This window comes from Cnephaeus nilssonii (assembly GCF_951640355.1).
Source record: "Cnephaeus nilssonii genome assembly, chromosome: 22".
NCBI lineage: Eukaryota > Metazoa > Chordata > Mammalia > Chiroptera > Vespertilionidae > Cnephaeus > Cnephaeus nilssonii.
In genome coordinates this window covers 7,222,919-7,248,772 of record NC_137093.1, presented here as the reverse complement: position 1 = coordinate 7,248,772, position 25,854 = coordinate 7,222,919, and positions in this window count along the sequence as shown.

Below are 25,854 nucleotides of genomic sequence, written 5' to 3'. Positions count from 1 at the left end.
TGTGTGTCAGCAAACTCCTCATTTTGCCTAAACCGACTTGAGCCGCGCTGCTGCCTACCGGGAATCCAGAGAGTCCTGATATGCTGGCCATTTAGACCAGGGGTCAGCAAAGCATGGCTTGCAAGCCAATCCAATCTGCTCTCTGTTTCCCCCTCCTTAAAGAACTTTATTGAGATATAATTTATATAAATTAATTCACTCATCTTAAGTCTATGATTTGAAATGTTTTTGTAAATATATGCAGTCATGCAACCAGCATCAAAATCAGTCTTTCGAACACTTCTATCCTCGGGACGAGCCAAGCTCCAGTGGTTGGGAACACAGGCTGAGTTTAAAGTCAGGCAGGTCAGGGTCATGGTCTGGCCCCAGGACCCAGGCACATTACTCAGCCTCGCTCGGCCTTAGTTTCCTTATCTACTAAATGGGGACAGCGTCTGAGGGCTTCCCTGGGTGACAAATGAGCTAAATGTAGGAGAAATCCCTAGCTCTGTGCCTGGCAGGGTTTAATAAACGTGTTCTCAGAAAAGCAGGTGCAGAAAGGAGCGACCCTCTATGTTGCAGCTGTGCACTCTTCCCATCTGACAATGGGAAAGGGAGCTCAGAGATGGGAAGTGAGCTCCCCAAAGTCACACAGCATGTAAGGGGCAGAGCTCTGCACGTAACTTCCTGGGCACCTCAGGCCAGGCCTTTGCCATCTCTGGGCCTCTGTGTCCCCATCTGTCCCCATCACTGGACTGATGACCTGGAAGGTCTCATCCTGTGCTATATGCCCAGGGTCCCAGCTCCCTTGCGGGTCCGTCTCCTGGATGGGGTGGGGATGGATTATCCATCGTCTGTCATCTGGCCTCCTGAACAGCTGGCAGTGCCCACAACTGTCCCTCAGGCTTTCTTCCCTCCCCCAGCCTCTCCCTCCTTTCTCAGTCTAAGAGCATCACCGGCTCGCTGCACAGCCGACTCGGGGTCCCACAGGTGTTTCTGCTCTTGGCCAACTTGCTGTCACCCAGGCCCATCTCAGTTCTGCAGGGCTCCCTGCAAGCCGGAGATGGGGGTTGCGTGGCAGGGTCCTCAGCTTTACTCAACTGACACGGCAATGACTCCCCTTCCCAAGCCCTCTCATTTAAGCCAGCCGCACAGTAACACTGCAAACATGTGCGGAGAGACCCTGGTGGGAACTCAAATCTTTCACGGTCACTCTGCCTGGTCCGGCTGTCCCTGCTCAGTTCCTGCCACCCGCTCCCACTCTTCACAGCTGATTCCTTCTCTTCCCTCAGGTCTAGTCTAAAATGTCACCTCCTCAGAGAGGCCCTCCCAGATTGCTCATCGGCTCTCCATTCTTCTCATCTTTGTTTCCTGTTTGCTTCCTTGAGCACACTTAACCCACATTACAACTTGCCATGTTCCTGCTGATTTATGTGAGTTTTTGTCGAATATAGCAGGTGCTGAGGGGGCAAGGCCTGCACCTGTGTTTTTCATCAATCCATAGTCCAGCTCTGTCAGTGCCTAGCACATAGTAGGTGCTCAATGCTTTCTTGCTTAATGAATGAGAACCTTGTTTGGAGCAGCGATGGAAGCCCGGGGAAGCTGCGAGAACGTGCTGTGCCAGAGGCTCCTCCTGCAGGGAGCTGACTTCATCCCTCTTGTTCTTGTCCCCAACCGTGTCCGGAGGCTACAGGGCTGCACGGAGGGAACTGTGTGTACAACTATTTTCACAGCTTCTCAGGCTTCCAAACAAGCTCCTTCCCAAGAAAACACATTACACAGAGCCCGTTCCCCCGCCCGCCCCGCCAGCCAGTGTCCCAAGGAACAGCCTTTTGTTTATGATAATAAAGCAGGGGCCATGGCAACACATTGTGATGTCATGGGAGTGTGAGGTCATAAATCCTTCCAGAGGAAGAATGGGACGAGGTGGACACAATGGATGCTGAGCCTCCCTGGCCTGGCTGGGGCTGTTGCTAGATATGTTTTTCTTATACCAGGTGGTTCATTTCTTTATCTTTTCCCCCTTTTTTTCCTCTTTCCTGCTTTCAATCTCTCTCTCTCTCTCTCTCTCTCTCTCTCTCTCTCTCTCTCTCTCGTCCCTGAAAAGAGGAAAATTCAAATAAATAAATAAAAGTTTTAAAAGACTCAGAGTGGAAAGATTTGTCCCAGGAATTTCCTGTTGGCTGGTGCCCAGTTAGCGGGGAATGCCAGCAATCATCTGAACAATGCTTGCTCGTCTCTGACCAGCGGCGAGAAAACTTCCCCAAGTCCCGGGGTGTGTGGCTGAAACATGGCAAAGCTTTGGAGAGTTATTGACCGTGGGGTTTGCCAGGAAATATTTTTCTTGCTCACACCCTCTGTCTTCCCTTGTCCTCAGTCCTCCTTTGTACTCTTCCCTGGTCTGTTCTTCTTTCCACTCATCTCAATCTGTCTGGCTCTCTCTCCGTCCGATTTCTCTGTCTCTCCACCACGCTCGGCCCGTCTCCTTCCATGCCGGGCTCCGTCTCTCTTTCTCAGCCTCTCTCTCTGTGTTTTTCTTTCTCGGTGGTTCTTTCTCCTGCCGAGTCCGTCTCTCTCTCCCAGTCTCTGTCTCCATCAGCTTCACTGTTTCTGACTCTGTCCCTCTCTCACTTCCCTCTCCGCTTTCCCCTGTTCTCATGTTACTGACTTGGAGGACTGAAGGGAAGGCCTGCGGCCCAGGCTTTGTGATAGGAAAGCTGAGTGGCAGGGGTCCACGTCTCCAGGCTGGGGGCTCCGAGTGACAAGGACATCTCGACCCACTCGGGGACAAGGTGGGGCTGTGATTCGGGAGCTGCACACACACAGGAGGGAGGGCCACTGTGGCCGGCGTCTGCCAGGCCTGCAGACCTCTCCCCTGTGCCACAGCTTCCGCAGTACAGACCAGCCCGGGGGGGTGCTCACTGGGCAGGGAGTGGAGAGGAGGAGGGAGGCTCTCCCAGTCTTTGGCCACCCCAAGGCCCGTGTCCTGCCCGGAGCCCCCTTCTGACAACCCATATTGTGCTCTGCATCAGCCCCCACCTTTAACCTAAACCCAGGTTTTCCACCTCAGACCTACTGACATTTGGGTTGGATAAGTCTTTGTGGTGGGGCTGGTCTGTGCCCTGTAGGATGTTTACAGCATCCCTGGTGGCCTCTCCCCACTAGATGCCAATAGCATCCCTCTCCAGATATGGCCAGAGCCCCCTGGGCGGGGGTGGGGTAGGTGTGAGCCTCCCCTGGTTGAGAACCACGGCTCTCATCCATCTCTGCTGCTTTTCCTTCTACCCAAATTCCTCACTCTCATGTTCTCCCTCGCGAAAGCCATCCATGTCTCCCTATTACTAGGATGATAATTATGATGATCATTAACATCATAGCAAACGTCTATATGGGACTGTTGATGTGCCAGGGCTGGGCTAAGAGCTGTGTGTACATATGAACTAATGTCCTAGCACCTACCCACAGGGCTATCTAGGGGGATCATGATAAAGCAGCACCCCACTAGGCCCAGTGCCGGGTCAGCTGTTATTGTTATTATTACTGCGGCATGTGGGTCTTCGTTTCCCTGAGCCCAGGCCTTTGCACCTGCCCTACGCCTGCATGCACTCGCCTTGCTATTGCCCCCTTTCTCCACCCGCCATCCTCCTCCTCACCCCCCGGGACCTGGTTCTGCTCTGACTGGTTCTCTAAAGGCTTTCCTCAGGCCTGATGTGCCTCGGGCCCCTGCACTGGAGGCTCCTATCTCTACTTGAGCAGTTGCCACCCTGACCCCCGGGGTGGCTGGGAGCGGGGCGTGGGTGGGGCAGAGGTGAGGGCTGACTCATCTCTGTGTCCTAGTGGCCGACAGGGTTGGGACTTGGTGACCCTGAAGGTTTTGAGGAGAGAGAGGAGGGCAAGTAGCTTGGGTGGGAAGCCTACAATGGGGACAGCTCAGGGTTCTGCCTGCCCAACTCCAGTTCCCCTCACCCCATCTGGGTCCATATGGTCCAGCCGCCCTCTCTTAAGGGGCTCCGGGTGGCGCATGACCCAGGTCTCCTAACCAATTGGAAGAAGCCACACCCCCACCCTAGTCATTGGCTCATGGATGGGCACCGGACTTAACTTGGTCCAATGACATTTTTTGGAACAAAATGAACTTAAAGGTCAATCTGATGAGGCTCCCAGCAGCCTTGTTGGCACCAGGAGATTGAATCAGAAACGAGAGAGGACAGACTGAGAGAGAAAGAGACGGGATGTCACCATTTGAGGCCCTAGGGCAGGCGGTGCCGGAAGTTTCCAGCCTTGAACTTGCAGAAGTGGGTTCTGGGGCCAATAATTTGCCTATTTCATCGAAGCTGTTGGGAGGGAGCTTTTTGTCCAGTTACGTCCAGCCCCGACTCCCACACACGTGCCCTCTCCCAGGATGTCTCCTCCCTGCCTTCCACGTGACCTTGCTGGAGCCGTTATCCTGAGCCCAGACACAAGGGTCAGAGCCCATGAGGAGCGCCTGGGGTCCCCTAGTTCTGCAGGCTGTTTTCTGGGCTCCCTCAGCAAACTCAAGGTGATGCTCAGTGAAGGAACAGAAACACATCTTCAGTCCCCGCGGAGGGAGAGGGGGCTGACTGACCATCACCGTGGGCTCTGTCTCTTGGTGTCCAATCTAGACACATAGGCCTCCCACAGAACAACGGAGGCCCAGCGGGGGCCGATCTGGGGCCACACCTGCACATCCCCTGCCGGGAGGTGCCCAGGGCCTCCAGCTCCCAGTACACCAACTGCCTTTGCCCACTGCCCTGCCCCCCGCCCAGAGCTCCGTCAGGGGCAACTCACTAAGGAGTTAGCCATGGGGTGGGGGCATGGCACAGACATCACTCAGGTAGATGCAACCGCCGCTTCCAGAATGAAGCACAGATGGGCACGTGTGCGTGTGCGTGTGTGTGTGCATGCACATGCATGTGCGCGAGGCCTGTGTGTGAACCTGCGTGCACTGCGTGCTGCCGGGTGCATTTTCATACAACAGCATGGGCTGGGTGCATCACACACACACACACACACACACACACACACACACCTGTGGTAAGCGTGTATAAGCGCCCCACTCCACAAGATTCTGAAACCCTAAATTGGGGACAAACGTGGGGCACCGTGCTACGAGGCAGTGGGAGTCAGTAACAGCCCAGAGACAGGTCCTGGCGGTACCCACGGTGTCCTCCGCGGGGCCCAAATAGAACGCCCCAGGATCTGGGGTTCTGGGAGCACCCCGCAAGTCGGCTGCTTTCCTACTGCTTCCCACCCTCGTGCCCAGATGGTGCCCGCGATATAATCGCCGTATAACCCCCCTCAAGGCTTCGCGCCATGGAATAAATTTCAAGCCATGCTATAAACTGTGCTTTTGGATGTCATTGAGCGCTCCCGTGCCAATGACATCACTGTTTCCATGGCAACTAATATAATTAACATGAGAGAAAGTGCAAGGAGAAAGCGAAGGGAAAGAGGGAAACGAGGAGTCCAACCCCAAACAGAGCAAATTACACGGTGGGAAGGGGGGGGCAGGGGGGCCTATAAAATGTTTTACGGCCACTTGTTAGAAAGGCCCGACAGAACTGCGCTCATGCCTGCGGGGTAATGAGATCATTTGCAAACTGTATCTCCCACCAAACACAGAAAGGGCTTTGTCGCCTTCACAGTTTATGGAGTTGACGCGGAGGAGCCTGCTCCCGGTGAGGCGGGCCCCCTGCGCCTCCCTCCCGGTCAAGGTTTTCCTAAGACACTGGCCCGGGAGGGACTTAGACAGGCCTGGATTTGGCCCCCTGGGCGCTCACAGCCCCCAACAGGCAGCGTGGACACATTGAAATGTACCCAACCGTGAACCTGAAATAGGCAAATCGATGAAGCGAACCTTGTCCTTGGTGGCTGTGCATGGGGACAACCCGTTTCCAGGCCGGGCACGGAACCCCGGTACACGAGCCTCCACTCCCACAGGCGCGATCTTGGCTGAGCTGAGTCCTAGGACCTCGGGTCTTTACTCCCATTGGACAGACGAGCACGTGGAGGCTCCGAGGGGGAGGAGCACTGGCCTGAGGTGGCCCAGCCGAACTTGACCCCAGCTCCGTCCTCCTCCTCACACAGCCTTCTCACCTCTATCTCAGGGTGGCCTCGATCACTCCACAGCTGTCAGCCAACTTTGGGGTGAGCTGGGAGAAACCCCCAGTTCAACCCTGGCTGTCATGCTGTGTGTGGAAGAAGTTAAGTCCTTCTTCCTCACTGTGCCTCAGTTTCTCCAGGTTTCTACTCGGCATCGAGCTGGAATGGCCCAGAAGCGCTGAGTCAGCTGGGTCCATCTCCACCCTCAGGTCAGAGCCAGCCTGACCTCCAAGGGTGCCCAGCCTGGCCTTCACCTCCATCCCACAGCATGAAGGGTCCTCGGGGAGAATGAGGGTGCGTGTGGGTGAGGGTGCTAGGAGCAGTAAGGGCATATAACATGTGGCTATATAATATGTGGTGCCCAGGGCAAAAATGAAATGGGGGTCCCTGTTCAAAAGGGAGGAGCAATGCTGTTAAAAGTACTAAAATATCTATTTTTAAAAAGTCCTAAAATATGAAAAATGCTTTCCTTTCTTCTACAGTGTCTCTCCCCCCGTCCGTGTTTTTACCTGGTATTTAATGTCATGCTCTCGGGCGTGGGGATACTTGGGAGGCAGGTGCAGACGCTCTGGGACGCCCGGGGCCCTGCCTGTGACTTGGCTCGCTCAGGTTGCCCACTGGCTGCTGAGCTCCCCCTCCCAGCAGCCACCAGACCAATGTTCCATGCCCTGGTGGGGAAACTGAGCCAGGCATCCTCCTTCCCACAGGCCTACCACCCCATCCATGACGGAGGGGTGCAACCTCTGTTCTGGATCCCGGGAACTGCGTGGGCACGAGGGTTGAGTTCTCTGAGTTGCCCGCTGAATGCACCATGGCACTGCCAGTCTGGGATGTGGGTGGTCAGCATCTTGCCCTGCAGTGTTGCAAGGCAGCACGCGAACCCCAGCTCTCATGCCGCAGGCCCCTGCCAGGGACGGGGTGGCAGCAATCACCGGGCAGGGCTGGGGAACAGGCAGAGGGGACCCATCCTGGGGAGAAGGCGCAGCGGGGGCTGAGTTCGGGGCCATACCTGCCGGGAGGTGCACAGGGTGCTCCAGCTCTCACCCACCCATTGCCTCTGCGCACAGCCCTGCCCTGCCCCCACCACCCCAGGAGCTCCGTCAGAGTGAGCCATGGGGGGTGGGGACGTGGCACAGAGATGGGGAGCTGGGGAGGCAGCAGGAGCCAGACCCCACGGTTGAGGCTCCAAGCCCCAGTGCAGGTTGCGTTTTCCCGTCCACTTTCACTTACACAACAAATCCAAAGAGAAAACAATGAAAAATGTCAGGACAGCGATAGCAGAGCATCCATCCCCAAGCGTGGGCCCTCGTGCAGCCGGCCCCTTGCTGGGGGTCTTGTCGGCTGGGATTCTACACAAGATGTTATATGGTGGAAACAAAGAAAGACTCCCCAGCTAAAAGGATTCCCTACTTAGCACTGTACATTATAAAAACTTACCCTTAGGGGGAAAAACTTTACACTGGGGCAACCTGACAAACACTACCTCAGCCAGGTGCTCAGGGTCAACATCAGCAGGGTATATCAAGTTGGCAGTATGTGCCCGTGATGTGATGTGATGTGATGTGATGTGATGTGATGTGATGTGATGTGATGTGATGTGATGTGACTAGAATGTACTTGACCTCTACGGTCTTCCTCCCTGAAACCTGTGGCCCCAGGCCCATCACAAGAAAAACATCAGACAGGTCCCAGTAGAGGGACACCCTACAAAACAAATGAACAGGACTCCCGCGAAGTAGCAAGTTCACCTAAAAACGGGCACCCTTCCCCAGTTCCCACAGAGGCACGGGATGGGCTAACGGCAGCTCCAGAGAGCGGGCGCTCGCACCCAGATTTATGCTTCTCCAGTCGCTGAACACTTCACCGCAGCTACTAACTGCCCAGATTATTCTGCAAGCAGGGAGCGACCCTACCTTCGGCACGTCCTATGTCCGAGGAACAGTTTGAAACATTTACTAAATCAGATCCCGGAGCTGCCCCGGGAAGGGGAGCTATTCGAACCGAAGGCGGTAATTTTCCTTTGCACGCACAGTACAGGGTCTGCTGTCGGGGGCATTTTGTGCAAAGTGTGCAAACACAGCCAACCATAAATGTTAATGCTGAGCTTCGTAGCTGGGCCGGTTATCAGCAGGCCTGGGCTCCGGCTGACTCCCAGGTGGCTGCCTGAACGATGTGTCTGAGGGATGCGAAAGGCCCGGCTTATCCCAGCCATCCCTCCCGCGGGCCTGGGTGGCCTGCGCTCCCCACAGTTGACCGCAGTGGGCCTGTAGGCAGCGTGTGGCTGTCTCCGGCCGGCCGGCTGCTGTGAAAATGCCTGTTTCCCAGGAAGGACTCTGGCACCGACCTGGCGGGCAGCTGGGATTGTTTTAAAAAGCAGCCCCGCCCACATTCCAAGTTCGGAACCGAGGCTGGCAAGCTCCCTGCTCACCAGAGCGGCAGGCAGACTTCCCTCGCCCTCCACCGGAAAGCACTCTGTGCACTCACAGAGCCCCGAGGAGCAGAAGACACTGTGACTCCATTTACGTTTGTTGGTCCTGCATTCCTTGATTGTGTGTCTCAACTGCCCTGCCCCGCTCCCCAGACGACCCTAAGGTTGGGGGGGTCCTTACACAGAGCGGTGCTTCGGAAACATTCAAGGCTCTTCGGCACTCCCCTTTCCTCTCCGTCTCCCCCCGAAGCCCTGGGTCCCAGGTCTGGCACCTGGGAGCCCTGGGCGACGGGTCCAAGCCCACTTCACCAGGTGCACTGGGGGTGGGGGCAGGGAAGGAGCTCTGGGGGTGGTGGGCAGCCAGATGACTTTGCAGGATGGAAGGGGATATGAGATGGGAGAGACCCCCATTGGATCCTGGCCAGGACGATTTTTCCCAGGGCCGCCTCCATTGATGAGCAGGGCAGGACCTTACTGGGTGTGGCATGTGACATACAAGCAGGAGGATTCAAGAGGAATGCAAGGAAAGCATTGGCACCACCACGCCTGTCCATCGTAACTCGCGGCTGCTGTTATGTAGGCTAATAATTTATGCCTTAATTTATGCCAGAATGCACCCTTTCCCCTCCAGGGCTCACCCATTATGTGCCCGATGCAGTGGGCAAGCCCAGCTGTGGAAAGGAGCCTCCTGACCGCTTCCCTGGTACACCAGGTACTTGACTGTGTTGCTGTGCTCAAACCCCCTGCCCCCAAGAGCCCAGCAGGGAGCTAGAGTGACCCTTACTCTATAGACCCAGAGACTGGCGGGCAGAGACGTTAAGGTTCTTGCCAAAGGGGCAGCGCTCTGAGACCAGGGCCGTGGGCTTTCCTCGTGGCACGAGGCCCCTCGGGCAGGAGCAGCGTCCTGCCTGCCAGGAGCTCTGGTCTAGGGTGATGCCGATAGATAAGCACTGGGGGGGGCGAAAGGAGCCACGCATCAGCCACGTGGGAGTCAGTGGCCCCCAGTGAGCACCGGCCTGGGCGGTGTGAGCGCACTGGGAGGCAGACCTCACTGTGGGGAAGCTTCGGGAGGCACCGCTCAGCGACGTGGGGGATGTGGGTAGGAGCGAGTAGACAGGACACATAAAGAAAAGGCTGGGCGAGTCCAGGTGCCAGTTAGGAGAGTGAGAGGAAATTTGGATGGCGGACTGGTTGCAAAGCCCTTACCAGCGAGCAGAACGAGCTCAGGCGTTGTTCTGCAGGGAATGGGAATCCCTGGTTGGTGTTTTAGGGAGAAAGTGATAAGAAAGCGGTGTCTTGGGAAAATCTACCCAGTCGTACATCATCATCATAATTGTAAACGCGGCTACTACCCTCATTCATTCATGCCTCTCTTTTCAGCCTGGCGCCGAGCTAAGCCTGCCCATGCCTTCTTTTATTGTCCACATGATACTTTGGGGGAGGTTTTATAATCACCCGTTTTCCACTGTCCAGCCCTCCATTTCCACATGTTGAGATAGGGTGAGTGTATATTGCATGTGGGATGGAGGCAAATTTGGGGGGGGGGTGGACTGTAGTGGGTTTAGTAGTGTCCCCCCAAAATTCATGACCACTTGGAACCTCGGAATGTGACCATGTTTGGAAATAGGACCTTTACAGATGTAATTAGTTAAGAATCTCAAGCTGGGCTCGTCCTGGGTTAAGGGTGGACCCTAACTCCAATGGCTGGTGTTCTTCTAAGGAGAGGAGACACAGAGACAGACGAGAGGAAGGCGATGTGACCAAGGCGGCAGAGCCTGAAGTGATGTGACGACAGGCCATGGGACCCCAGGGATTGGTGGGAGCCCCCCCAAATTAGGAGAGAGGCAGGGGACAGAGTCTTCCTCTCGGCCTGGGGAGGAACCACCTACTGAGCCCGATGTCAGACTTCTGGCCTCCAGAACTAGGAGAGAATACAGTGCTGTTGTTTTAAGCCAGCTGATCGGTGACACTTGGTCATGGTGACCCTAGGAGAGTAATATGCATTTCGGGCACTGAGGGAAATGGCGGAGTTGGGATTCTGACTCCTGGGCCCAGTCTTTCTCTGTGTTGGTCTGAGAGAGGGCAATGGGGGACCATGGACTGCACCCCAGTTAGAAAGGCTGATGTGGCTCAGAGCTGAAAACAGGGCTTCAGGCACAGCAATGTGTGCTCAGGGCCCAGCACACAGTAGGAGCTCTGGGTGTGCTTGCAAGAAAGGGAGCTGTCTGCCCTACTAGGTGCTATGAATGGGCATGTGAATACCTTGGAGGTAGGCTGAGTGAAAGGAGGGACGTGCGAGAGGATAAAGGTGTCTGGGTCAAGATGTGGGGGCCAGTGGGAAGCAGAGACTGCCCTCTCCTCTCTCCTTCGGCCATCGGACAGAAACCAGCCCGTCTGAAGGCTGTGACCTCCACCACACGTTTCAGAAAAACCTAAACCTGCCTCTTTCTCCGGCCCCGAGAATCAAGCAATTCCAAGTGCCAGTCTATTAACATCAGATCCCCAGACCTCCATCACTCACCAAAAAACTCACACAACTCTCACCGCAAACAGCCCTAAGTGGTCCCTGTGACTCTGAAGGGCCAGAAAGCATATTTGTCTTTTTTTTTTTTTTTAATTCTCATCTCTTGGCATGAGGAGAGAGCGCCACTATTTTTCAGATAGGCTGGGTGTGTGTTTTTTTTTTTTAATCAAAAGGAAATTAAAGAACAGGGAACGATGTACATGTCTTATGGGGAGAGCGGGGTCCTGTTCCGTGGCCGTCTTAAAATAGCCGCCGGAACGCAGCCTCTGCATTATGCTCGGGGTCAGCTGCTCTGGGGACTGCCGCCCAGCCCAGCCTGGAGAAGGGAGCGAGGGGCCGAGTTTCGAGATTTACTGCGTTAATGCTTCTCCCGTTTCTGCGGAGTAGCCACTGGAGAGAAGCTTGGCTGCAGACGTAGTGAAAGTAACACACGCAGAAAGGCAGTATCAATAACTAAATATAACTCACATCTGAAATGCCTTTCACGGCACCCGGAGTGCTTTCCAAATATATTATCTCATTAAATCCACACAAACGCCGAGGAAGGTAGGTCCTCTCTCCCTCCTGCTGTGCGGGAACAGAGATCCGAAGTCGAGGCCTTGTGACTGCACGTGGGACACGCTTTTATCTGCACTGTGTTCTTCCACGTGGGCTTCCCAGAGGACCAAGATCCCATGGAGGTACCCAGGGGGCAATCAGCAGGGATCCGCCGAGGCCATGTCCGCTGCTGTAACAAATATCTCTCAATACAGCAGACAGTTCTGGCTACGTGAAACCCAAATGGGTGTTGCTGGTTGGCGGGCAGCCTTCCACACAATCATCTGGAAAACCCAGTCTCTTCCAGCTTTTGACTCAGTTCACCTCTGAGCCTCAGCATCCTCTGCATTTAGCTTACAGATGGGGTTGCATTTTATGGGCCAGGTTTGGAAATGCCCATCATCACTTCCACCCACATTCATTGGCCAGAGCTCGGTCACATGGCTACACCTGCATGCAAAGGAGGCTGGGAAATGTAGTCTAGCTCTGTTGCAGGAGGAAGGAGAATGGGTGTGGTGTAAAGCCAGCCCATTCTGTGGGACCCTCCACTCCGACTTCCTGCTCCAATTGTATCTTTTATACTAGAGGCCCGGTGCACAAAATTCGTGCACTTGGCGGGGGGGAGGTGTCCCTCAGCCCAGCCTGCGCCCTTTCGCATTCTGGGAGCCCTCGGGGGATGTCCAACTGGCAGCTTAGACCTGCTCCCCACATGCAGGAGGCAGCCGATCAATTGGACATCCTTAGCACTGCCGCAGAAGTGAGAGAGGCTCCCGCCACTGCCGCTAAGCTCGCCAGCCCTGAGCCCGGCTTCTGGCTGAGCGGCGCTCCCCCTGTGGGAGTGCACTGACCACCAGGGGGCAGCTCCTGCATTGAGCATCTACCTCCTGGTGGTCAGTGCACGTCACAGCCACCGGTTGTTCAGCCGTTCAGTCGATTTGCATATTAGCCTTTTGTTATATAGGATGGTGCCTGTTGCATAAGATTTGGTTTGAGAGAAGAACCCCGGCACTTAGCAATTGTGTCCAGGCTCTTGGTCAAGTGGTCCCCAGGCAGGATCAGTTATTGGACCACTAGGGGGCACTGTGAAAAACACAGACTCCTGGGCTGCTGCCTTGGTGATTCTGATTCAGTAAATATAGGGTCCACCGTATGTACAGCCATGGTCCACGATGAGCCTTTTTCGCTCGCCTTTGCAAATTTTGGGGCAGAGTGGTGAAGGATGGAGATGGTAGATGATCACGGTGAGTAAAAGAAAGGGGACAGCAAACAATGCCGGTGAGGATGTGGGGAACAGGAGCCCTGTACTACCACTTAGCTAGAAAAGTTGAAGGTACGCACAGTCTGTGGTCCAGCAACCCCACTCCAAAACTATGTTCTAGAGCAACTCTTTATATACATATTGATTCAGAGAGGAAGGGAGAAGGAGAGGGAGAGAGAGAGAAACCTCAATGATGAGAGAGAATCATTGATCGGCTGCCTCCTGCACGCCCCCCACTGGGGCTCGAGCCCGAGCCTGGGCATGTGCTCTGACCCGTGACCTCCTGGTTCATAGGTCGATGCTCAATCACTGAGCCACGCTGGCCGGGCTAGAGGAACCCTTACCCTCGTGCACTCACAGACACGTAACGATGTATCACGGCCATGGCTGCCAACATCTGGAAGTGACCTCCATGCCCATCACTGGGAGAAAGGGTGGGAATACAACAGAGCGACGAACACAAGCTCGGGACAGCCGCAGACAAGAGACGGCCCTTTTCTCTTTTTTTCCCATTGCTTTTTCAGAGAGAATGAGAGGGAGGGAGAAGGAGGGAGAGAAAAAGAAAGAGGTGGGGGGTGAGAGAGACACATCAATTGGCTGCCTCTCACACACACTGCGACCGGAGGTGGGGAGCAAACCCACAACCCAGGTACATGCCCTTGACCGGGAATCAAGCCCAACACCCTTCAGTGTGCGGGCCGACGTTCCGACCACTGAGCACACCAGCCAGGGCCGTGCCCTTTTCTATGTGGAGGTCATCTATCTCCGTGAAATTGCACAGAGTGGGGAGGGGCCATCTGTCTGTGCACGTGGCTCGGGCAGGACAGCACAGGATCAAGAGAGCAGCCTTCGGCACCACCAAGTCCCCGGTTCAAACCCCAGTTGTCCCTACTTGCTGTGCCACCTGGATCATCTGCTTAGCCTTTGGGTTTCTTGGTTCTTCAACTCTGTCCTGAAAATGAAAAGCCTTCTCCGCTGGAGAAAATATACAGTGTGCTTAGTCTCCTTCTTGGACACAATGTGTTTAGCACAGGAAGCAGCACACAGTAGGTACTCAATAAATTGTAGCCAGCCACAGGCAAACAGATACCTAATATGTGAGAGCCAACAGGTGGCTGGATCCAAGACAGCAAATGTCGAGGACACTATGTTCATCGTCCTTGCGCCAGCCTTATTCCTGTCTGTTTTCTGTCTCTTTGTCTGTCCCGCCTTCCCCCATTCGCTTCCTTCCAGTTAATGTCACTTGGCTGAATTTTTCAGGGCCCAGTGAACTGCCTGGGAGGATTGCGGAAGGAGGCGTGTGGACACACAGACACACAGACATCCATGCTGCCATACTGCCTGGATGTAGGTGACATCTGGCTCCTGTCACACCAGCGACACCAGTCTGGCGTGATCTCAAGGTGTGTCTTGGGCTCCCCTCGACCTTAGTCCTATTCTGCTCCCCCGCTCCTTGTTTTCCCGGCTCCAACTTCATTCCCTCCTTAGCACCCTTCTCCGTTCAACCCGAGGGCACATGCCCATCACTTGAAGGCCAGGCAACAACTGTGCCCCGGCTGGCAGATGCTGACATATGCCAATGCTGACACTGTGCCTGACCCGGCGTGGGCTAGGGCATCCTTGGGGCCTGGGGGCCTTCAAATTCACAGACAGAGGACATTGGTTAGAGGGGGAACAGATTCCCCAGAAGCTGTCCTGTTATCGCGTCCCCCAAGCCCACCTCCTGTGATGGTCTCTGCTGCCTCTACCTGGTTCCAAGTGTCCGAGACAGCCAGGCCCCTTACCCGCCTCAAACACAGGCTTCCCAGAGGGGCGTCCGGGAGGGACGGCGATGACAGGAAAGCAGGAGTCCGTGGGCAAGTATGTTTTGGAAATACCTGCTTAATCTCAGTGAAAAGATGCCTGGGCAGCAGGACTTCTCAGAGGCTTTGATATGCTAATGTCCTTTGAAAAATCCTACGGAAAACTACAAATGAAGCATTTTTTCTAAATTGACCGCAGGAGCCCTAGCTGGTTTGGCTCAGTGGATAGAACGTGGGCCCTGCAGACTGAAGGGTCACGGGTTCGATTCCAGTCAAGGGCAGGTACCTGGGTTGCAGGCTCGATCCCTGGATGTGTCTCTCTCATATCGATGTGTCTCTCAATGTCTCTCCCTCTCCCTTCCACTCTCTCTAAAAATCAGTGGGAAAATATCCTCGGGTGAGAATTAACAAAGAAACATAATAAATAAATAAATTGACTGCAAAATTACTGTGAGACTGGTGTTCCCCAAAACACACCTGGGGGGGGGGTGGTTTCCACTGTAGCTGGAATTTCGGACTGACAGCATGGGAAACAAGACCCCTGCTTTCCATGGGCCCCCGGACAGGGTCCCCTGCCCAGGGAAGGTAAGCCAGGCCCCTGGTCGTGCTTGGCCTCAGTCTACCCAACAGCAAAATGGGTGCAGGGCCACTAACACGTAGGCTGTCAAGGGAATTGCTTGCACGTTGTTATGTGACCTTGGAAGAAGACGTTATCATCATCAAGGGGCACAACAGGGGGCAGCTTCACAGCATCCTACCATTTCCGATGACAAAAAAGGTTCTCCTTAGATCATCTAATTGGTTCCTTTGGTCGGAACAGGAAAGTCCCGACTAATCTGATCACGCCCTTGGCTTTGTCGGCACACCGCCTGCAAGAAGTTCAAAGGGCTTCACCCTTACTTACTAGGGTCAAGAGTCTTCCTGGAGGGGAGGGAAGAGGGCAGGGGGTGGTTTCCTCCATCGCAAAAGGTAATTCACTCTTTCAAGTCACAAGGGGAGCATCACTCCCAGACCCTGAATGGCAAGCCCGCAGGCGTAAACAGTTAACACAATCCCGCTGCCGAGGAAACTCCTTCAAGGACACCAGACACCCAGACTCCGGGGATGGCCCTTGTGGGGCTCGTGGGCTCAGTGCCCTGCCTCAAGGCATGACTGCCTCCACGCCAGCAAAGACCGAAGCGCTCACGCTGCCCACAGCTCATGCTGTGCCCACCTCTGCCCCCTGCAGACACAGGGACCGCGGAGGCGGCACCTTGGGCTTTTCACCTACTTGACTTGGAACCAGGAAGGCAGAAATGCCCCTCACAAGAGCTGATTCCAGACATCTCCTTGCTCTGCTGGGGCACACTTTTTTTCTTTTTAAAAATATCTTTATTGATTTTTAGAGAAAGGAAGAGGGAGAGAGAGAGAGAAACATCCATGCGAGAACAAACATCGACTGACTGCCTCCTGCACGCCCCTTACAGGGGACCGAGCCCGCAACCTGGGCATGTGCCCCAACCAGGAATCGAACCAGCAACTTTTCGGTACACAAGTCGACGCCCAACCAACTGAGCCACACCGGCCAGGGCACACCTTCTATTGGGAAGCACTACACCGTGGGGTCAAATGGGTCCCACCACTTGCGAGGCGTGTTCTGTGGGGCACGTTACTTAGCCTGGGATCCTCAGTGTCTCCCCTCGAAACGGGGCGGTCAGAGTGCCCGCCTCCCAGTGTCGGCCTGAGGATGCAGCGAGGCGGCCCAACGCCGGGCCCTGTGTTCGGAACTGGCGGTCAGTGTCATCAGCTTCACGGAAGAAGTCTGGGCGACACAGATTCTGTGCTGGGAAGGCCTTTGTGACCACCGCAGGGCTGCCCAGGGGCCTGTGCAGTTAAACTTCAGAGAGGGGTTGGTTCTCATGCCAGCGCGTAAGGCAAACATGGATGGAATCAACTTCCCCTTGAAAATTCCTGCCCATCGAGTAGAGTATATACGGTATTGTGTATAGACCACTCAGGTCTGAGCGCCACTGAGTCAGACCCTAGGAGGGAGCAAAGGGCATGCTTACCTGTGGCTGCCTGGGCATCCAATCCATTCCGTCTCCAAGGAAGAGGGTCTCAACACGGTGACTGCGCCCTCCTGGGGACATCTGGCAATGTCTGGTCGGGGACACTCCCGTGAACTGCCGGTGGGAACATAAGGCTGCCAGCCAGCTGCCCCGGAGAGCACTTTGGCAAAAGTAGCGACGGCCTTAACATATGCTGTCCTTTGGCCAGCCGTTCCACTCCCAGGCATTCACCCCAAGGAAATGAACAGGCGTTCCACGTGCCACTTAGCCATCAATACATTCACGGCGGTTTTGGCAAAAGCAGAAAGAGGATGGGGAGCGAGTCGAGCCCCCCACAACAAGGAGCTGACTGAAGAGGGTGGCGGGGCACACGAGGGAGACATTAGGAAGGACGCAAAAGTGCGTGCTGCCTTCGGGAGATTCTCTTGACGGACCACGGAGGAAAGAGGCAGATTACCACGAAGCAGCACAATACATGTAAAAAATGCCTGTGTCCGAACACGTACAGGAGTGGCCGGTGAACACATGAAAAGAGGCCTGGCTCCCCAGCCCTCGGGGAAACGCAGATGGCGACAACCGGTCATGTTCGCCCATGAAACTGACCGCCCCCTCCCCACCCCCCCGCCCCCCACATATTAAAGATTGATAATTTCCAGTGCTGGCAAGGCTCGGGGATCAGATTTTTCTCATGCACTATAAAGAGAAGTATAATTTGTTGCAGCCTTTTTGGAGAGAAATTTGACCATCTCTATCCAACTCGGAATCACGTAACTCTACAATTTCACTTCTCTGACTCTTTCCCACAAAAACACTTGCACATGTGGAGGGAGGTGTCCACTTTGTATTCCTGACAAACGAAACAACCTGAGTGCCCAGGAGTGGGGGAGTGGGTCTGCAGCTTGTTGATACCATGGAATGTTAGCCAGTTGTCACCGAGAGTAAGGAAGATCTAAATGGGTCAGGACAGAAAGGTTCTGCAAGACATATTGTCAGATGGGGGAGCCGGGGTGGGGGGGGAGCGGGAGGGGTGGAAAGGCAAATCAAAGAAACATATACATTGCATGATCCTATCTATGGTGTTGTGGGGTTTTTGTGTTGTTTTTTTTTTTACAAAAATACTACACATCGTCCTAGCTGGTTTGGCTCAGTGGATAGAGCATCGGCCTGTGGACTGAAGGGTCCTGGGTTCAATTCTGGTCAAGGGCACATGCCTGGGTTGCGGGCTCGATCCACAGTAGGGGGTGAGCAGGAGGCAGCCAATCAGTGATTCTCATCATTGATGTTTCTCTCTCTCTCCCTCTCCCTTCCTCTCTGAAACCAATAAAAATATATTTTAAAAGATACTACACATATATCTCTCTATATACATGCATGTCTACAAAGGCCTGGGCAGATGCTGGACCGGTTCAGGTGAAACAATGAACAGGAGTTACCCTCTGGAGAGAGGTGAGGAGAGAAGGAAAAAGAACACTTTCGCTTTCATAGTCCATCTCTTTTTGAATAGTTTGCAGGCATTCACATAATCCTTGGCTGGATTTAAAAAATAAACAAAGAAGCCCTGGCCGGGTGGCTCAGCTGATTGGAGCGTCGTCCTGCACACCAATAGGTGGTGGGTCAGGGCACACACCCAGGTGGCCTGTTTGATCCCTGGGGTGCATACAGTAGGCAACCGATCGATGTTTCTCTCTCACATCGATGTTTCTCTCTCTCTCTCTCTTTCAAAAAATTTTAAAGCATATCCTCAAGTGAGGATTATAAATAATAATAATAATAATAATAATAATAATAAACAAAGAAGAACCCTGGGAAGATGTGAACACTGGGTCTTTCTGGGTCGAGGGGCTATGGGAGATTGTTTTAGTTTCTCATGGCTTGTCAGGATTTTTCTACAATGAACATGTGCAATTTTAAAACTTCTTTTTGTTTCGAGAGGGATGGTATTGAGGGAATCCTTTACAAAGGCATTTTAATTGAGGAAGCTACAGCAAAGTACAGGGTACGGCTTCCTACCCTAAGGACTCTGCGATCTAGTTGAGGGGTCTCTCTCTCTCTCTCTCTCTCTCTCTCTCTCTCTCTCTCTCTCTCTCTCACACACACACACACACACACACACACACACACATACATACACACACACACCAAAATGGGCACAGGCAGGAAGTTCTAGGGGTCAGAAGCTGATGAGAACTGGGGGCTGTGCAGTTAAACACTGCCTTGTAGAAGCAGGAGGGCTTTAATAGACAAGGAGCCTCCAGTAATTGAAATTCTATTATCTGTGCTGGTGGCATCCTGCTCTGGGGATTAATGACCCTTGTTATCAATTAATTCTTCCTGGATCCTGAGCTGGAGACCGGCTACCAGGACATAAGTGGCTTTCTTTTGCTCGTATCTTCGTGGACACGGAGACCTCTCTGTACGTCTCAACAGGAAAAAATAAGCTGTGTGGCCCATCCATCTCCTAGATTAAGATCACAAACAAAGGAGAGGAAACTCTACCAGGTGTGACAACACAAGCCGCCCGCCGCCACCACTGGCTGCTCTTCAATAGTTCATAAAAAAAAAAAAAGAGCCCAGCCAGAGTGGCTCAGGGGTTGAGCAGCGACCTATGAACCAGGAGGTCGAGGTTCGATTCCTGGTCAGGGTGCATGCCCGAATTGCAGGCTCCATCCCCAGTGTGGGGCATGCAGGAGGCAGCTGATCAGAGTCTCTCCATTCATTGATGTTTCTATCTCTCTCCCTCTCCCTTCCTCTCTGAAATCAATACAAATAAATTAAAAATAAATTATATTTAAAACAGAAGCTCCCTGAATCCTTTTCCTCGGCCAGGTCTGCACACCTCCTATCTGATGTGTGCCTTTGTCACGCACGGACAAGCCGCTGTTACTGCATCACCTCCATCCTTAAAGTGACCCCGGGAGGTAGCTGTGGCCATCCCCATTGTATGGATGGAAAAACTGAGGCTCTAACAGTCAGCTAACTCTGTCTGCTGCAGAGATCACGTCGGAGGCCTGGGGGTGGGGCACTTTGTCTGCATCGTCACTGCCTTGAACTGATGAGGTCAAGCATTTGGTGACATTCTGTGCGATGACAACAGCTCATTGCACCTAACCCGGGACAGACACACAGGCGCTCAATCTCTGCAGGTCAAATCAAATCGCAACAGCCTGTGTCCACGCCAGCACACACTTTTCTATCCAACACAGAAGCTAGGCGTGAGTGCAGGGCCGGGTTAAGACCTCTGCCCCCAAGGGCTCACAGGCAGGAGCCGGGACGGCTCTTAGACACACAACTTCAGTGCAATGAGGGGCGCGCTGTGGGGGAGGAGACGCGGCCAGGGTTGGGGGGAGGTTCAGGGAGGCTCCTGGAGGAACGGATGTGGGAGCTGAATCCTGAAGAACAGACTGGAGTTTGCTGGCGAAGAAGAGAGGAAGGGGTGATGCCAAAGATGGAACAAAACAGGGCATCACCCGCCCAGGCGGCGTCTCTCACGTGCTGCCCAGGCAGCGGTTTTTCATGGATCGCCTCGTTTGACAACCGCCCAGTTCTGTAAGACAGGCACCGTTTCGTCTTCATTTCAGGTGACTTGCCGGCCCGGGCAGGGTAGCTTGTTGGTTAGAGCGTCATCCCAATACGACAAGGTTGTGGGTTCAATCCCAGGTCAGGGCACATACCAGCATCAACCAATGAATGCATCAGTAAGTGGAACAACAAATCGATGTTTCTCTCTCTCTCTCTCTCTGAAATCAATAAATAAAAAATAAAAACAAAGTGACTTGCCCAGTGCTGTGTAGCTCTCGGGTCTGCCTACCTTGTGAGCAGGTGGTCCCAACCCTTCCCTCCACTCCCACAGAGCAGTGGCTCTCAACTGGGTGTGGGGGTGACTCATGGCAGTACCTGGAGACAGCTTTGGTTGTCACCACCGGGGGAGAGGGGTGCTCCTGGCAACTAGGGGGTAGAGCCTAGGGCTGCTGCTTGTCATCCTACAAGGCACAGCCCTCCCACCCCATCACAGACGCAGCCCCGACGTCAACAGGGGGAGGCTGAGGAACTGTGCAGAACGCGGGCTGCCTGCCTCTGCGGGGCACCGAGCAGACACCTGCGGAGGACGCGGGAGATGAAGCCATGCGGGCGGGGTGGCCATGGTCCCAGTGGGCCTTGGCTCAGAGCTTGAAGTAGGGGCGGATTTGTGCTTCAGGATGGTCACCCCAGAAGGGCCAAGGAGGACAAAGGGAGAGCCCTGCGGCCGCGTGGGGCAGGTGAGACTCTGTGCAGAGGCAGAGGGCGAGGAACGCGGGAGACAGAACAGCAGCTCCTCGGAGCAGCTGATGGGCTGGCGGGGTGGGCCCCACCATGAAGGACGACGGTACATTAAACCCTGTAAATGGGAGTAGCGACCTGATTAGAGATGGAGCCGAGGGCTGCCCCGCGGGATGTGCACAGATTAGCACGGTTACCCAGCAGCCGGGGCTGCGCCAGCGCCAAGCTCCCCTGCGTTCCCACGTGGCCTGCAGGGCTGCGCCCCGCCCCTGCGCTCCGTCTCCTGGGCAAGCCCTGCGCGTGGCCCCCACCGCCATGCCCGTCACTCCCCCTCCCCACCCTTCCCACTGGCCAACCTCCTCTGAGGGCTGAGGCCTGAGCTGGGTTAGAGCATGAACTCAGGCCTCCTCCACCTGTCTGGTCGCGGGTCCTGGGATGGAGGGGGCGGGGTGACAGTGGGGCCTTTCCGCCACTTCCTCTCCCTGCGCAGTGCTCTCTGGGGGAGGGCAGCTTGGGGGGCAGGGGTGGCATTTAGCCCGCAGGGGCCGGATGGAGTCCTTTGGGCTGAGCTTAATCTTGTTGCCAAGTCCTGAAGACAGGAGGTCCTGGACATGGATCTCCAAGCACCGCCCCTCCGGGATGAGGCCACTGGTTGCTTCCTTGGCTTGAGTCTTTGAGCCCAGAGACTCACGTGCTGTGTGTGTGTGTGTGTGTGTTTGTGTGTGTGTGTGTGTGTAACCTTCCTGGTGTAAGGACAGCCTCATTGCAATCTTTTATATATATACTAGTAGCCCTGCGCATAAATCCGTGCACCAGTAGGTCTCTGCCGCCCTCTTGTAGCTCCCTCCACCCCTCTCCCTTCCTCGCTCTCCCCTCATAGCTTGCTGCCCTGCCCCCTCCTGTAGCTCTCCACCACCCGCTTGTAGTTCACTGCCCCACCCTCCTGCAGATCTGTGATCCCATCCTTACGAAGTTGGTGGTTATGCCTCAGGGCATAACGGATAATTAGCATATTCATCTCTTATTATATAGGAGGATATTATTGATTTCAGAGAGGAAGGAAGAGGGAGAGAGAGATAGAAACATCAATGATGAGAGAGAATCATTGATTGGCTGCTTCCTGCATGCCCCACACCTGGGATTGAGCCCAAAACCCAGGGCATATGCTCTGACCAGGAATTTATCCGTGACCTCCTGGTTCATAGGTCGATACTCAACCCCTGAGCCACACTGGCCAGGCCTCATTGCATCTTAAATCATGAAGTCCTGTCCGCCCCCTGCCCAAAAGCCTCTGAGAGAACTACAGGATGAAACCTTTCACGGCCGCTGTGGACCCCACCACCCCGCCCCATCCAGCACTCTGACCTCATCTTCTCCTTTCCTCCTAAGATGAACCTGCTGCTCCTGCCAGACCAGCCTCTTCAACACCCCCCAACCCTTCCTGTAGATTCTCACCCCAAACCTTTCCTAGGGTGAGCTCCCAGGGCCCTCCCCAAGGCTCCCCCTGCTGCCTCCCCGCTCCCAGGTGAATATTCTACTTTTTCTTCCACCCCCTCCGCTCTAAGGCTTCCCCTTGGCCTGCACTCTGCTCCAGTACCTCCTACGACCCTGACGAGTTTGGGGAAGTGCATTTGTACTCCATGTTGGCCCTGGACACAGTGTCTCAGTGGATAATAGGGGTGGTGCGCATGCATAGCCTATGAATTTTTATTGTTTTTTATAATTCTCCAATCTCCAACACTCCCTGCTCCCCATCCCTAAAAAAATCACTGATGTACTTTCCGTCTCAATAGATTTGCCTAATCTGGACTTCTGTGTGAATAGAATCATACAATCCATGATTTTGGGACTGGCTTCCTGCATTCAGCATGTTTTCCAGGTTCCTCCGTGTGGTGGAGGTATCAGCACTTCACTCCTTTTCATGGCTGAGTAATATTCCATTGTCTGGATAGACCAGGTTTTGTTTATCTGTTCATCCATTGATGCACATCCGGATTGTTTCCACCTTTTGGCTACCACGAATAATGCAGCTATAAAGAACATCTGGGGCCCTAATCAGTTTGGCTCAGTGGATAGAGCATCGGCCTGAGGACTGAAGGCTCCCAGGTTCAATTCCGGTCAAGGGCATGTACCTTGGTTGCGGGCACATCCCCAGTAGGGGGTGTGCAGGAGGCAGCTGATCGATGTTTCTCTCTCATCGATGTTTCTAACTCTCTATCCCTCTCCCTTCCTCTCTGTAAAAAATCAATAAAATATATTCTTTAAAAAGAAAAGAATCTATGACCCTTGGTAGAAATTACCTTTAAAAAAAAGAAAAAGAACATCTGGGTGAAAATTTTGATGTGGACATATATTTTCATTTCTCTCAGAGTAGTCACTGTTTTAACAAATTTCTTTTTTATTTTTCCTGGCCATGTTTCATTTTATTTTGAAATTTCAAATAACATAAGAACATGAAATAGTTGAGTAAATGCAGAGAAGGCCCAGGTTTAATGAAGCCTTACGAAAAATGCTCTAGCCTGGCTGGTGTGGCTCAGCGGTTGAGCATCGACCTATGAACCAGGAGGTCATGGTTCAGTTCCCCGTTAGGGCACATGCCCGGGTTGTGGGCTCGATCCCCAGTGGGAGGCATGCAGGAAGCAGCCCTGAATGATTCTTTCTCGTCACTGATGTTTCTATCTCTCGCTCTCCCTTCCTCTCTGAAATCAATAAAAAATATATACAAAAAGAAAGAAAGATGCTCTATGTAACTAAGTGTCTTCTCAACTGGACAGAACCCTCTGGAAGGGTAGCGATCACGTCTTGGATTTCTTTTGCATCCAAGGAATTGCACATCGAGCTCTTGTTGAGCCGTGTGAACGACTAAATTAATTCAGACTCTACACATGTGGACTGCTCCAAGTCCTTTCGGATGCCCGGGTCCACGATCCTGCCAGGCGTGGGATGCCAGAGAAAAAGGTTCATGCCCATTTAGCAGATGGGGGACCGAGTGAGCTCCCTGTTGTCTTTGAGAAGTCTGCCCGACGGCTGGAGCTGTGGCCATTGCCTTTTACTCTCCTGGCCTCCCCTGTGGGAACTAGATGCTGGGGGCTCTGCTCGAAACAGGAAAATCTGGATTGTCCCAACAGATAGGGGATCTGGTGTTACTCATTTACAAAAGGCTCCTTTCTTGTACAAAAGAACTGAGGGATCCCATTCCTCGAGAGGTCCCTGGGGCCTGGGCTTTGTGGTGCCTGGGGCTGCAGGGAGCATCGTTTTACACACCAGCTGGGCTTCTAAAGAAGTTGTAAGTCAACGTTTCGTAAATTGGATCATATTTTAGAGACCAGATAAAGAGACTCAGACTCTGAATCCTGGGGAGGAATCAGTGCACGAGGTGATAATCAGAACCAGATTTATGATTTCTGTAAAGATCAAAATCAGAGATAAACGTCAACAACGCCTGGAATCCTGTGATGATTAATTAGGTGTCTCCCAGCATAATAGGCACCGTCCTGGCCTTACAGACGCGTCCTCATCTAAGTCTCACACACACACACACACACACACACGCACTCACACACACACATGCACACACACACCCCTTTTGAGTCAGGTGTTATTTACCTCCCATTTAAGCGTGGGGGAGACTGGAGCTTGGATGTCCAGTAACCTGCCCAGTGTCGCGGAGCTCAGGGTAGAGTGGGGATGCCATGCACACCGCCCGTTTTATAGGACAGGGCTGAGACCAGACTGCCTGGTGGGGTTCCCAGCTGCACCCCTTCCTCACTGTGCATGTTCCTGGACTGTAAAATGGGCTGCAAAACCACTCCCTCCACAGATTGTGGTAAAGTCTCAATGAAACGGTTTATTTAAAGCAACTGGCACACAGCTGGTGCTCAATAAATGTTCGCACTCACCATGCTGAGCCACCCTGCGCTGGAACAAAATGACAGAGCTGCCCAGCCACCGAGCTGCCAGGGCACAGGGGTTGAGCGTCGACCAATGGACCAGGAGCTCACTGTCTGATTCCCCGTCAAGGCCCACGCTGGGGTGCAGGCTCCATCCCCAGTAGGGGGCATGCAGGAGGCAGCGGATCAAGGATACTCTGTCATCCTTGATGTTTCTCTCCCTCTCCCTTCCTCTCTGAAATAAAACCAAAACCAAAACAATAGAACTACGTAATGTGAAGTGCCTTAAACCAGGAATCAGTCAAATGGTCGTTCTTGCCATTATTCTATGCTAGGAGCTTCGCACACATTCTTTCACGTGGTGCATGCTTCTTGCACATGGTATTACAGAGGTGGAGGCCACATGGTTAACGGCTCTCCGGGTCCCACGAGCAGTCCAGGGGGAGTGGGAGGGGCACTCGGGCCCCTCTGACGCTGCGCACACCCTGCAGGCTATCTACCAACAGCCCTTCCTCCGGGCCCCGCTCTCCTGGTTCTGTTTGGGGGTACACCACTCCATGCGTGGGGGTTGAAGTCCACTCCTGGACCCACGGGGACATACGGCAATGTGGGTCCGCTGGAAAGCACATGCCGAGCCAATGCTAGCTGTGTGCGCGGGTTGTGAGGGAGCCGCCTGTGAAGGATGGAGGGGGAGCCGGAGGCAGGGAGAGCGTCCAGGCCACAGTGCTGGCCTGACACCCGGGCAGGGAGAGGGGGAAGGATGGAGGGTCGGATGGAGGAGTCTCGGAGGGCAGTGCCCCTCTGTGAAAGCCTCAGCAAAAACTGCCCGGCTCTAGGTCCCTCACACATGCAGCTACTGTCTGGGAGCAGCCCTGGGAGAACACGGCCGTGGAGCCGAAGTTGTAGCACCTGGAGGCGGTCAGAGAGCTACCCCCATGGCAGCAGGTTCTCTGGATGGAGATCCCAGTGGCCCACCTCCAGGCCACCAGAGGGGCATGGTGTTAGTCT